The 15,773-nt window shown below is 37.6% G+C and overlaps 1 protein-coding gene across 3 annotated transcripts in view; it reads right to left on the bottom strand.

The window, feature by feature from the left end:
- BORCS5 (BLOC-1 related complex subunit 5) overlaps positions 1-15,773 on the bottom strand; it is a 98,208-nt gene that overhangs the window by 35,773 nt on the left and 46,662 nt on the right. The gene's annotated exons all lie outside the window — the stretch shown is intronic.

Here is a 15,773-nt window from a genome sequence, read left to right on the forward strand (position 1 = left end):
GAGTGAGGCCTGGTCTCAGTCTGAATCTGCTCTTTGAAAGTGAATGAGGAAGATTTCCAGTGCTTGAGGAGAATACTGGGAGCTTGTATTAAAGACTGGGGAACGTCAGGGCCAGCCCAAGCTTCCAGAGGGCTGAAGGGCAGAAGCAGAGGACCCACAACCCAACTCTGGCTCACAAAACAAAACCTTTACTCTTTCTCTTTAAAAAAAAAAAAAAAAAATGAGAAAAGAAATTTTAAGAAGGCTGCCAAGTCTAGAAGGCATACTAGAGTTGTTTAAGTTGCAGCCAACTTCAAAGTCAAAGAAATTATACTTTAAATCATCCTTATAAATTACAATTGTACCCTCCCCCTAATCATCTAAAAGCCAAGCCCAGGTAGATGGGTCTATTATCAGAATGTGCTTTTTTTTTTTTTTTTGACTCACAGCCATCTCTGAAAATCTACCACAAATCTTACTCCAGATCATAGAAGGAGCAAGAAGGATCATAGAAGGGGGGGGGGGGGGGGGAGAGGAGGAGGAGAAGAGAAGAGAAGAGGAGAGGAGGAGACAACGACGATGATGACGATGACCACAACGATGACAGGCCACTTTTTCTACTCCTGAAGCTACAAAGCTGTGGCAACATAGGCCAATTCTAGAGGCAGTAAGCTAATATTTCCCATCACTCTCAAGTGTCAGGAACCTGTTTCCCTCCTTTTGATGACTGAATCACCCCTATTATCTTCTGATCAAAAGAGGAGGGAGAACAGAAAGCTGGGTAAATTTAGAGATGGTAAATTTTGTCATTTGTAGGAGACCGCAAACTGCCAGCCTTTTGGACTGTGTTTCTTCTGAATGCATGTTTTTTAAAATTTCACGTTTCTGAATTTCAGGGTTTTTTTTAAGTGCAGATGCTTTCAGTGAGGTGCATACTCTCCTACTCTCTCAATCCCACCACTTCCCACTGCTATCTGACCAGCCAACTTCCTTCATTCGCATTACCTGGCCTCTGAGGGCCTCTACAGTTACACCTGTGTTTTAATTCTTACCAACTCTAATAATAACCTAAACCCTTAGTAATAGAGAGTGAACCATATATCATCTTGAAGTTATTTTTTGTATAGTTTCATAAATGTTCTTTATGGTTAAGACTTTTTAGTTTTAGTTTTTCTTATATAAATCTTCAAACACATAGAAAAGTAGGAAAAAATATACCCAAATGTTCACCCTCTAGATTCAACGACTAACATTTTATTCTATCACTTCATCCTTCTCTACTTCTTTGGTTTCCTGTGCCATTAAAAAAAATTAAAGCCCTCACGACACTTCACTCCTAATACTCTATTCTTCCACATGTTTATGATTAGCTTTTCACGTTAAAATTTCTAAATTATGTCTTCCTTACTGTGCAAGAGAACAGGACCATTACCCTTAGCTTTCTAATTCTTCTTGAGCTTTAAAACAGTGGTGCACTCAAAGCAGATATTTACCGAGTTAAAAACCTGATCTAATAGATTCCATATTTGCAAGTGGTAAATACTGGAGACATTTCTTAAGACCCTGTTAGACCCTGTTGAAACGACTTTGTTTATACAGAAATGGAGAGTGGGCTCCAGGGAATGGGTGAGGACCAAGACTGATTATTACCCAGATCCAGCAAACTGCCATCTGTACCCACCTCTTTGTGTAAAGTGCTGAGTGGAAAAATCATCAGGGTTAAACATTTGGGAAATATTTTGCTGAGCCATCTTTTTCTTTCTGAAATGTCAGGTAGGAAAAAAAAAAAAAAACAACGTTTTTTTAAAGTATAGTGCAGAACCATATGGGTATTAACCTAGGCTATTACCAAACTGAATTCCTTAACTTTTAAGGGCTTAGCGACTTCCAGGACTAAAATGAGTCTTATGAGCAGTGAGGCCTATATTTTAGAAACAGTATAAGAAGCTGGTTTCCTGCTGCAGAATCCTGAGAGCAGAATCTTTGGAAGGTTGACTGTGAAGGTATAACAAGGCAACAGATTATGAAAAAAGAAATTCCCCCCAAAACTATTAAGAGATTTTTTACTGTATTGGTCATTGTACATTTGAAAGACAGAAGCACATTAGCCATGTGTGTTCTTTACTCAATATAAACTTTAGTTCTCAAAAGTTTTCTTTTTTAAAAAAAGGAAAGGGGTCTAAAAATACCAACCCAACTTGGACAGGATCCTATGATGTATACTGGTGACCAATTCTTTTGGGGTATTTAGAAAAAGAGTGCACTCCATAACCGGCTCCCTTTGGAACTTTTACCTCCATTCAGTCACCTCAGAGCAGCACCATCTCACCCAGGAAAAGAAACCAGCCAGACAGGCTATCATCATGGTTTTGATTAAACCATGTGATGGAAGAGACCCCAAGTGCAGGCAAGCTGGATATAATATGCCAACCCACCATAAGCAAAGAGTGAACTGAGGAGAAAGAGTTCTGTGTGAATAAAAATAATCTCCTAACAGTTATCCATAACTACCAGAGGGCCGATAAAGAACTCTCTCATTAAGGTGGTGCTATAGACTGAATGTCATATCCCCCCAAATTCATATGTTGAAACCTAATCACTAATATGATAGTATGAGGAGGAAGGGCCTTTGGGAGGTGATTAGGTAATTAGAGGATGGATCCCCCATGAATGGGATTACTGCCCTTATAAGAGACCCCAGAGGGCCCACTTGCCCTTCCTACCATGTGAGGGCAAAACAAAAAGATGACTATATGAATGAGGAAGTAGGCCCTCACCAGACACTGAATCTACCAGCATCTTGATCTTGGACTTCCCAGCCTCCAGAACTGTGAGAATTAAATTCTAAGACGGGAGCTTATTAGTCCCTGGGAAAAGCTGAATTCAGCCCTATTAGTACTGGTTGTGTGATTTGGGCAGTTTACTTTATATCCCCGGGTCTCAGTGTTCTCATGTGTAAAACTGGGATAATAACCACTCCCCCTTACAGTTTTCCCAGCACACAGTAGGATCTTGACAAATATCTGTTCCCTTTATTCTTGCCTTTCTTAAGACTCAGAGAGGTAGAGGGGCACTCAGGCTTCAAGGGAATTTATGGTAAGTTATAGAAGTCAGTTCATCCATCTAGGTCCAGGCATTAATTTATCTATGGGCCAGTGACCTTGGTTTATGTTACCAAAGAAAAAAAAGCAGAAAATGTTACGACCAAAAGTAGATACAATTTTTCCAAAGGTGATCAGTTTCTACAGATGAGACACCTCGGTGTCTTCAAGAAATCCTGTCCACTGTTATGAACTTACCTTAGCTTTTCACAATCTTCTCCACTTTTTCCTCCCAAAGAATGAAGTGAAATGTTCAACTCATCTTCCTCCTTCAACAATTTCCAGGTTCAAAGGCTTGCTCTCTGGTTAAATTTACAGGCCATGGAAGGGGGGCAGCATTATATAATGAAAGATAGAAGCTTTGGAGTCAGGTAGACCTGGGCATTTGAATCCTGAGATTGCCATTTACTACCTATGTTATGTAAGAGTAGGATTTAATTTCCTTGAACTCAGTTTATCTACAATTTGAATACTATCTAGGTTAAAGGAGTACTGTGAGAATTATGTGAAGTTACACTTGGCATAGTATTTGGCACAGAACAGGAACTCATTTCACTGTCTCCAGGTCTCCAACTACCAACTGTTGCCACAGTCAAATAAGCAGGTTTCAAAATCTGGCTGAAGGAACGGCCAACCCTACTATACTAGGAGTATTTGCTAGCCCCTCCTACTATATCCCAGCACTGTAGGAAATAATAAAGAATTCATCTGACACCTCGAGCAGATCACCAGAAGCAGCAGGAGTTAAATACAATGCAGTGCCAGATAAAAGCTAAAATTAAAAAGTAGGAACAACAAAAAAGTCCCAGAACACAATTCAAAAATGGGCAGAGGACTTAGTAGACGTTTCTTCAGAGAAGATCTACAAATGTCACTTAGCACATTAAAGATGCTCAACATCACTAATCATTTAGGAAATGCAAAACAGAACCACAATGAGATACCGCTTAACCATTAGGATGGCTGTTATCCAAACAACAGAAAATAACAAGTATTGGTGAAGATGTGGAGAAATTGGGACACTTGTGCAGTGGTAGTGAAAATGTACAACAGTTTTGAAATGACAACAAAGGATATAGAATGTTACATCCGCTTAGTTGATAAAGCAGTGGCAGGGTTTGTGAGGACTGGCTTCAATTTTGAAAGAAGTTCTATTGTGGGTAAAATGCCATCAAACAGCCTCCCATGTCAAAGAGAAATTGTTTGTGAAAGGAAGAGCAAGCCGATGAGGCAAACTACATTGTTTTCTTATTTTAAGAAACGGCACAAACACCACAATCGTCAGTAATCACTACCATCAGCAAAAAGATTCTGACTCGCTGAAAGTTCAGATAGTACCATTTCTTTGCAAAAAAGTATTTTTTAATGAAGGGATGCACATTGTTTTTTTAGATTTAATGCCAATGGACACTTAATAAACTATACATAGTACAGCCTAAACGTAACTTTTATAAGCACTCAGAAACCTACAGTTTCACTTGACTCACTTTATTGCAATATACAGTTTGCACTGTGGTGATCTGGAACTGAACCCACACTATCTTTGAGGTATGCCTGTATGTGGCAACACTGTCCTTCAAAAGTGTGGAAGACATTAAGACATTCCCAGAGAAACAAAAGCTGAGGGAGTTCATTACCTCTAGACCTGTCCTTCAAGAAATGCTAAAGAAAGCCCCGCAGGTTGAAATGAAAGGGCAATGGACAGGAACTCTGAGCTGTATGAATCAATAAAGATCTCAGTAAAGGTAAACACACAGGCAATTATAAAAACTAGCATTATTATAACAATAGTCTGTAACTCCGTTTTTTGTTTCCTACATGATTCAAGAGATTAATACATTTTTAAAACTTATTAGTTTATGTTTTTGGACAATGTATACAGATGTAACTTTGTGATATCATCATCTGAAAGGACTGAATGTGCAACTGTAAAGGAGCAGAGTTTTTATGCTATTGAAGTTAATTTGACATCAATTCAAGTTAGAGTGTTACAACTTTAGTGTGTTAAGTATAATTCCCATGGTTGGTGAAGATGTGAAGAAATTGGAACCCTTGTGCACTGGTGGTGAAAATGTACAACAGTTTTGAAATGACAACAAAGGATTTAGAATGTTACATCAGCTTAGTTGATAAAGCAGTGGCAGGGTTTGTGAGGACTGGCTTTAATTTTGAAAGAAGTTCTATTGTGGGTAAAATGCCATCAAACAACCTTGCATGCCAAAGAGAAATTGTGAAAGGAAGAGTAGGTCCAATGAAGCAAACTACATTGTTTTCTTATTTTAAGAAATGGCCACAGCCACCCCAATCATCAGCAACCACTACCCTGATTGGTCAGCAGCCATTAACAAGGCAAGACCCTTGTGAAGAAAATGAGAAAGGAATTTAAACATTTCACTACACACACACAAAAAAAAATCAATTCAACACAAAAGAAGATAGTAATGCAGGAAATGAAGGATAAAAAGGCTATAAACCATAAAGGAAACAAGAGCAGAATGACAGAAGTCCTTCTTCCTTAGTATTTCTTTTTAAAATGTCAATGGAATAAACTATTTTATCAAGAGACAGAGATTGGCACAATGAATTTGTAAAAAGGATGATATAACTATAGGATATCTACAAAAGACTCACTTTACATCCAAAGACACAAATAGGTTGAAAGCAAACAGATGGTTAAAGATAGTCCATGCATATAGTAACCAAGAGAGAAGGATTTGTTACGCTAATTCAGAAAAAATAGACTTTAAATCAAAAAGGGTTACAAGACACAAAGAAAGACATTATTTATAAATTAATAAAAAGTTCAATATAGCAAAAAGTCATAACAACTGTAAAACACTTACACACCTCATCACAGACCATCAAAATATATCAAGCAATAATGGACAGAACTGAATGGAGAAAGAGACAGTTCTACAATAATAGCTGGAGACTTCAACACCCCATTCTCAATACAGAACAACCAGACAACAGATAATTAAGAAATAGAGGACTTAACACAGTAAACCAATTAGATCTCACAGATGTATACAGAATGTGCTATCCAACAACAAGAGAATACATACAGACTCTTTGCAAGTGCACATGGGACATTTCTCAGTACATTTCCCAGACCATTATGTTAGGCCACAAATTAAATCTCAATAAAACTTAAAAGATAAATATCATACAAAATATCTAACCACAAAAGAATTAAGTTAGAAATCAATACAAGAAGGAAAACTGAAGAATTCACAAGCTTGTGGAAATTAAACCAACACACTCAGAAGCAACCGATGGATCAAAGAAAAAAATCACAGGGAGATTTAAAAATACTTAGAGATGAATAAAACCTAAAATACAATCTACCAAAACTTAAAGGATGCAGCAAAGCAGTGCTAAAAGGGAAATTTATAACTCTGAACACTTAAAAAGAAAAAAGCAGTCAAATCAACAAGCTAAGATTACAACTTAAGGAACTAGAAAAAGAAGAATAAACCATACCTAAAGCTAGCAGAAGGAAATAGTAATGGTTATAACAAAGATAAACGAAATAGAGAATAGAAAAATAGAGAAAATAAACAAAAGTTAATTCTTTAAATAGAACAAATTGACAAAGCTTTAGCTAGAAGAACTAAGAAAAAATGAGAGAAGACTCAAATTCTTGAAATCAGAAACAAAAGTGGGGACATTACTACTGAATCTACAGAAATAGAGATTATAAATGAGTAGTATGAGCAACTGCACATCAACAAATTGGATGGCCTAAATGAAATGACTAATTCCTAGAAATACAAAGCTGCCAAGACTATCATAAAGAAAGAAACAGAAAATCTGAATAGACCTCTAATTAGTAAGGAAATTGAATCAGTAATTAAAAAACAAAAATCTCCCAGGGGGTGTCTGGGTGGCTCAGTCAGTTAAGCCTCTGACTCTTGGTTTTGGCTCAGGTCATGATCTCAGGTTTCGTAAGTTCGAGTCCCTCATCAGTCACTGTGCTGATGGTGCAGAGCCTGCCTGGGATTCTCTCTCTTCTTCCTCTCTCTCTGCCCCTCCCCTGCTCATGCTCTCTAAACAAACAAACAAACAAACAAACAAACTTAAAAAAAAAATCTCCCAGTAACAACAAAAAAAGTCTTGAACTTGATGGCTTCATTGATGAACTTTACCAAATACATAAACAACTAACACCAATTCTCAAAATTTTCCAAAAATTGAGGAGGAAAGGACACTCTAACTCATTCTGTATGGCCATTATTAACCTAATAGTGAAGCCAAACACACTACAAGAAAATAAAATTTCTGACCATTATCACTTATGAACAGTGGTGCAAAAAGCCTTCAGAAAATGCTAGCAAACAGAATTCAACAACATATGAAAAGGATTACATACCATGACCAACTGGGATTTATTCCTAGAATGAAATGATGGTACAGCATGGGAAAATTGATCAGTGTAATACACAACATTAACAGAATAAAGGATAAAAACTACATGATAATCTTAACTAATAGAGAAAAAGCACTTGACAAAATTCAACATGCTTTCATGATAAAAACACACAACAAACTAGGATAGAAGGAAATTAATAAAAGAGCAAATATAGAGCAAACAATACTCAATGGTGAAAGACTGAAAGCTTTTCCTTTAAGATCAGGAAAAAGGCAAGGATCCCCACTTTTACCATTCTAGTCAACATAGTACTGGAAGTTCTAGCCAAAGCAATTAGGCAAGAATAAAGTAATAAATGAAATCCAACTTGGAAAGGAAGATAAAAATTATCACTGTTTGCAGATGACATGGTTTTATATGGGGGAAACCCTAAAGATTCCACACAAAAAATTTTTAGAACTATTAAATGAATTCAGCAAAGTAGCAGGATACAGTTCACACACAAAAATCAGTTACAATGAGAGTTCTGAAACACTGCTGAAATAAATTGAAGAAGACAAAAATAAATAAAAAGACAACTCATGTTTCATGAATTGGAAGACTTACTAGGATTTTTTATTTTTTTTATTCAAGTATAATTAACATATGGTATTATATTAATTTCAGGTATACAATATAATGATTCAAAAATTCCATAAATTTCTCAGTGCTCATCAAGATAAGTGTCCTCGTAGACCCATAACCAGTGAAGAAATTGAATCGGTTATCAAAAATCTCCCAACAGGGGTGCCTGGATGGCTCAGCCAGTTAAGCATCCAACTCTTGATTTTGGCTCAGATTATGATCTTGCAGTTCATGAATTCAAGCCCCACATTGGGCTCCGTGGGGACAGTGTGGAGCCTGCTTGGGATTCTCTCTCTTTCCTTCTCTCTCCACCCTTCCCCCACTCACTCTCTTTCAAAATTAAAAAAAAAAAAAAAAAAAAAAAATCTCCCAACAAATAAGAGTCCTGGGCCAGATGGTTTCCCAGGAGAATTCTACCAGACATTTCAAACAGAGTTAGAACCTATTCTTCTCAAGCTGTTCCAAAAAGTAGAAACAGAAGGAAAGCTTCCAGACTCATTCTATGAAGCCAGTATTGCCTTGATTCCCAAACCAGACAAAGACCCCACTAAAAGGGAGAATTACAGGCCAATATCCCTGATGAACATGGATGCAAAAATTCTCAACAAGATACCAGCAAATCAAATTCACAGTATATTAAAAGAATTATTCACCATGATCAAGTGAGATTCATTCCTGGGCTTCAGGGCTGGTTCAATATTTGCAAATCAATCAATGTGATACATCACATTTATAGAAGAAAGGATAAGAATCATATGATCCTGTCAATAGATGCAGAAAAAGCATATGACAGGGGCGCCTGGGTGGCTCAGTCAGTTAAGCATCTGACTTCGTCTCAGGTCATGATCTCACGGTTCGTGAGTTCGAGCCCCACGTCAGGCTCTGTGCTAACAGCTCAGAGCCTGGAGCCTGCTTCGGATTCTGTGTCTCCCTCTCTCTCTATCCATCCCTGACTAGTACACTGTCTCTCAAAAATAAATAAATGTAAAAAAAATTTTTTTAATTAACAAAAAAAGCATATGACAAAATACAGCATCCTTTCTTTTTTTTTAATTAAAAAAAATTTTTTTAACGTTTATTTTTGAGACAGAGAGAGACAGAGCATGAACGGGGGAGGGTCAGAGAAACAGGGAGACACAGAATCTGAAACAGGCTCCAGGCTCTGAGCTGTCAGCACAGAGCCTGACGCGGGGCTCGAATTCACGGACCACGAGATCATGACCTGAGCCGAAGTCGGCCGCTTAACCGACTGAGCCACCCAGGCGCCCTCATCCTTTCTTAATAAAAACCCTCAAAAACGTCGGGATAGAGGGATCATACCTTAACATCATAAAAGCCATATATGAAAGGCCCACAGATAATATCCTCACTGGGGAGAAACTGAGAGCTTCCCCCTGAGATCAGGAACACAACAGGGATGTCCACTCTCACCATTGTTGTTTAACATAGTGTTAGAAGTCCTAGCCTCAGCAATCAGACAACAAAATAAGATAAAAGGCATCCAAATTGACAAAGAAGAAGTCAGAGTTTCACTTTTCACAGATGACATGATACTCTACATGGAAAACCCAAAAGACTCCACCAAAAAACTCCTAGAACTGATACATGAATTCAGCAAAGTTGCAGGATAGAAAATCAATGTACAGAAATCAGTTGCATATCTATACACCAATAATGAAGCAACAGAAAGAGATATCGAGCAGGGCCCCTGGGTGGCTCAGTTAGTTAGGAGCCTGACTTCAGCTCAGGTCATGATCTCATGGTCCGTGCTTTCGAGGCCCATGTCAAGCTTTGCGCTAACAGCTCAGAGCCTGGAGCCTGCTTCAGATTCTGTCTCCTTCTCTCTCTGCCATCCCCTGCTTGCACTCTCTCGCTTTAAAAAATAAACATTAGGGGCCCCTGGGTGGCTTGGTCGGTTGAGCGTCCGACTTCGGCTCAGGTCATGATCTCACGGTCCGTGAGTTTGAGCCCCGCGTCGGGCTCTGGGCTGATAGCTCAAAGCCTGGAGCCTGCTTCCGAATCTGTGTCTCCCTCTCTCTCTGCCCCTCCCCTGTTCATGCTCTGTCTCTCTCTGTCTCAAAAATAAATAAACGTTAAAAAAAATTAAAAAGTAAAATAAAAAATAAAATAAACATTAAAAAAATTTTTAAAGAAAGAGATACCAAGAAATTGATCCCATTTACAATTGCACCAAGAACAATAAAATACCTAGGAATAAACCTAACCAAAGAGGTATAAGATCTGTACACTGAAAACTATAGAAAGCTTATGAAAGAAATTGAAGAAGACACAAAGAGATGGAAAAACATTCCATGCTCATGGATTGGAAGAATAAATATTGTTAAAATGTCAATACTACCCAAAGCAATCTACACATTTAGTGCAAATCCAATCAAAATTGCATCGGCATTCTTCTCAGAGCTAGAACAAACAATCCCAAAATTTGTATGGAACCACAAAAGACCCCAAATGGCCAAAGTAATGTTGAAAAAGAAAACCAAAGCTGGAGGCATCACAATTCCAGACTTTAGCCTGTACTAAAAGCTGTAATCATCAAGACAGTATGGTATTGGCACAAAAACAGACACATAGACCATAGGAATAGAACAGAGAACCCAGAATTGGACCCACAACTGTATGGCCAACTAATCTTCAACAAAGCAGGAAAGAGTATCCAATGGAAAAAAGACAGTCTCTTTAGCCATTAGCAAATGGTGCTGGGAGAACTGGACAGCTACATGCAGAAGAATGAAACTGGACCACTTTCTTATACCATACACAAAAATAATTCAAAATAGATGAAAGAACTAAGTGTGAGACAGGAAACCATCAAAATCCTAGAGGCGAAAACAGGCAACAACCTCTCTGACCTTAGCCGCAGCAACTTCTTACTTGACATATCTCCAAAAGCAAGGGAAATAAAAGCAAAAATGAACTACTGGGACCTCAAGATAAAAAGCTTCTGCACAACAAAAGAAGTAATCAGCAAAACCAAAAGGCAACCAACAGAATGGGAGAAGATATTTGCAAATGACATATTGGGTAAAGGGTTTGTATTTAAAATATATAAAGAACTTATCAAACTCAACACCCAAAAAACAAATAATCCAGTGAAGAAATGGGCAGAAGACATGAATAGACACTTTTCCAAAGAAGACATCCAGATGGCCAACAGACACATGAAAAGATGCTCAACACTGCTCATCATCAGGGAAATACAAATCAAACCCACATTGAGATACCACCTCACACTGGTCAGAGTGGCTAAAATTAACAACTCAGGCAACAATAGATGTGGACGAGGATGTGGAGAAAGAGGAACCCTCTTGCACTGTTGGTGGGAATGCAAACTGGTGCAGCCACTCTGGAAAACTGCGTGGAGGTTCCTCAAAAAATTAAAAATAGAATTACCCTACAACCCAGCAATAGCACTCCTAGGAATTTATCCAAAGGATACCGGAGTATCAGAGGGGCACATGTACCTTAATGTTTATAACACCACTATCAACAATAGCTAAATAACAGAAAGCACCCAAATGTCCATCAGCTGATGAATGGATAAAGAAGATGTGGCATACATATACAATGGAATACTATTTGGCAATTAAAAAGAATGAAATCTTCTTGCCACTTGCAGCAACATGGATGGAACTGGAGGGCATTATGCTAAGTGAAATAAGTCAAAGAAAGATACATATTTTCACTAATATGTGGAATTTGAGAAACTTAACAGAAGACCATAGGGGAAGGGAAGGAAAAATAAGTTACTAACAGAGAAGGAGGCAAACCATAAGAGACTCTTAAATACAGAGAACTGAGGGTTGATGGGGCTGGGAAAATGGGAGATGGGCACTGAGGAGGGCACTTATTGGGATGAGCACTGGGTGTTGTATGTGAAGTGATGAATCGGGAATCTACTCCCGAAGCCAAGACTATACTGTATATGCTGTATGTTAGCTGACGTGACATTAAGTTATTAGGAAAAAGAAAAGCTAAGTGTTCTTTTAATCCTCTTTATTTCATCCATCGTCCCCCCCCACACACACACCCTCTGGCAGCTACCAGTTTGTTCTCTGTATTTAAGGATCTGTTTTTTGTCTGTTTTATTTATGTGTTTGTTTCTTAAATTCCACATATGAGTGATATCATATACTATGTGTGTTTCTTTAACTGACTTGTTTCTCTTAGCATTAAACCCTCTAAGGTCCATCCATGCTGTTGCAAATGGCAAGATTTCATTATTTTTTATAACTAATATTCGTGTGTGTGTGTGTGTGTGTATTCATCTAGGAATGGACACTTGGATTACCTCCATATCTCGGCTATTGTAAATAATGTTGCAATAAACATAAGGGTGCATATATCTTTTCACATTAGTGCTTTTGTTTTCTTTGGATAAATACCCAGTGGTAGAATTACTGGATTATATGGTAACTCTATTCTTAGTTTTTTGAGGAAATTCCATAGTGTTTTCCACAATGGCTGTACAAATTTGTATTCCCACCACAGTGCACAAGAGTTCCCTTTTCTCCACAGCCTTGCAAACACCTGTTATGTCTTATGTATTTTATTTTAGCTATTCTGACAGGTATAAAAATGTCTCATTGTATTTTTAATTTGCATTTCCCTGATGATTAGTGCTGTCGAGCATCTTTTCATATGCCTGTTGGCCATCTGTCTTCATTGCAAAAATGTCTATTTAGGTCCTCTGCCCATTTTTAATTGGATTATTTGTGGGTTTTGTTGGTATTGAGTTCACAATACCACCAAAAGTAATCTATAGATTCACTGCAACCCCTATAAAAATTCCAATGTTTTTTTGCAGAGATAGAAAACCCATCCTAAAATTCATATGGTATTTCAAAGGACTTCCAATAGCCAAAACAATCCTGAAAAAGAAAAACAAAGCTGAAGGACTCACGCTTTCCTCATTTCAAACTTACCACAAAGCTATAGTAACCAAAACAGTATGGTACTGGCATAAAGACAGATGTAGAGATCAATAGAATAGACTAGAAAGCCCAGAAATAAACCCTCACCTACATGGTCAAGCAATTTTGTACGAAGGTGCCAAGACCATTGAATAGGGGAAAGGAGTCTTTTCAACAAATGGTGCTGAGAAAACTAGATCTCCACAAGTGAAAGAATTAAGTTGAAGTCTTATCTAACACCACATACAAAAATTAGCCCAAATTTTATCAAAGACCTAAAACCATAAAACTCATAGAAGAAAACACAGGGCAAAAGGTTCATGACATTGGGTTTGGCAATGATTTCCTTGATATGACACCAAAGATACAGGCAGCAAAAGAAAAATTGGCAAACTGGACTTTATGAAAAATTTAAAACTTTGTACACCAAAAGGCACTATCAATAGAGTAACAAAAGAAACCCACAGAATGGGAGGAAATATCTGCAAAGGCCATATATCTGATACAGGATTAATACTCAGAATATACAGAGAACTCATAAAACTCAACATAAAAAAAAAAAAAACCAAACAATTCAAAATAGTCAAAAGACCTGAGTAGACATTTCTCCAAAGAAGATATATAAATGGCCAATAAGCACATGAAATGATGCTTAGCATCACTAGTCATAAGGGAAACACAAATCAAAACCTCACACTCATTAGGATGGCTGCTATCAAAAAACAAAACAAATTAACACAAAACCAGAAAACAAGTGTTGGTGAGGATGTAGAGACAGTGAAGCCCTTGGGCACCGTTGATGGGAATGAAAATGGTAGAGTCACTATGGAAAATAGCATGGCAGGTCCTCAAAAAATTAAACACAGAATTATCATATGATTACCAGTGGTTCCACTTGTGTGTACATGCCCTAAAGAACTGAAAGCAGGGTCTTGAAAAGACATTTGTACATTCACGTTCACAGTAGTTAAAGACATGGAAGCAATCCGAGCATCCAGCAATGGATGAAAAAATAAGCAAAATGTGGCAAATACTTACTATGTATATTATTCAGCCTTAAAAAGGAAGGAAATTCTGACCTATGCTACAACATGGATGAACTTTGAGAACATCATACGAAGTGAAATAAGGCAGACACAAAAGGGCAAATATGGTATGATTCCACTTACATGATGTACACAGAATAGTCAAATTGATGGAGGAAAAAAAAAAAGTAGATTAATGGTTGCCAGGCACTGAGGGGAGGAGGGAATAGGAAGTGACTATTTAATTGGTATACAGTTTCAGTTAAGAATGATGGAAAAGGATGGTGGTGATGTTGTACAACAATATGAATATACTTGATGCCACTGAATCATACTCTCAAAAAGGGTGAAAGTGATAAATTTTATGTTATGTATATTTTACCACAATAAAAAGAGTCAAGTGGATAGATTTCAATTTTTGCTAAGCAAAAATATTCCACACTACCCCTCTAATAAAGCAGCCAAGAAAAAAAAGAAAAAGGTGGTCAGTAGAGAACAAAATCTAAAATATAAAAGGATAAATCGAGAGAACAGTAGATCTTATTTCTTTCTCTGAAAACTGAATGAGTTGAACCATGGTTTCTTCCAAACTTGGAAAACTTCATGTTTCTATGAGAAGGAAGATAAAATATTGTTCTACACTGCTAGACCAGGTTTTTTTTTTTAAATTATAGGGCCAAGACTAATTTAGAATTCTTTGCAGAAAGGAACATATTTAAATTCAGAAGACCCTTCCTCTGAGTATAAAAATAAACGTAGTCTATCACACACACTCATAGTTCAGAAGTCACAACCTTCAACATCTCTCAGTGAATGAACACAGGAAGTCCACTCTGTCTCACGTGTCTGGAGGTACAAATGCCAGCCTATAAAAATGGAGCACCTGAGTCCTCCCTACAATTTGGCAGCTAGTGTTCACCACACCCTGGTGTTCTCCACTTGCTGAAATATCAAAACGGCAGCTTTCCAGACAAAGTGAGGATGGTTGGTTGGAGCACCAAAGGATCCTTCCCTCTAAAAAGAGTTTGCTTTGAGGAACTGAACATGTTCTCTTAAAAACTGCATTTTAACACGTAATGCTACTTACAGTAGTTTGAAATATACACAACTTCTTAAAAATACAGACTTTGCAAGGCACACCAAGACTGAGGGGAGGCTACCTTTAGAGTCAAGAGCAATCACATTGGGGACCCCAAATTTTTTTTTTTAGGTTTTCAGAAAGATCAATCGCAGGTTCGCTTTAAATAAAAACAAATGAAGTACCAAGAAAAGGATGCAACCAAAAAAGTCTGAAATACTAAGGCCACGACTGTGTTGCTTCAAGGAGTCACCCTGCTTGTGGGTATTACCTCATGGTTTCCCTGAAGGATTACATACCTTGCACTCTAATGGATTATGGGAAATATGGGACTGTTTATACTGAAGAACACACCCTGATCAGGTAGAAAGTTCTCATTTGTTAACAGTTTAAAAAGTCGAGGCAATATGGCTGATTGATAACAGATAATTACTAGGAACAAGATAGATTTTAGAAAAAAATCTGATTTCCTACTAATAGGGAAAACAATCTCAATTTCTATTCTGCTCATATACAATTAACAGGAAATATAGAATATTCCTTCTGTATACAGAGGTAAGACCCAAGGAACTGCAATAAAGCGTAGTGTCACATATGAGAGCCTCCTTGCCCATTACACAGAGAAGCTGAAGAACCAAGGGCCTTTTCCCCATCTGCCCTGCA

Source organism: Panthera pardus, unplaced genomic scaffold (assembly GCF_024362965.1).
Source record: "Panthera pardus isolate Hobbes unplaced genomic scaffold, ASM2436296v1 HiC_scaffold_6, whole genome shotgun sequence".
NCBI classification, from domain to species: Eukaryota; Metazoa; Chordata; class Mammalia; order Carnivora; family Felidae; genus Panthera; species Panthera pardus.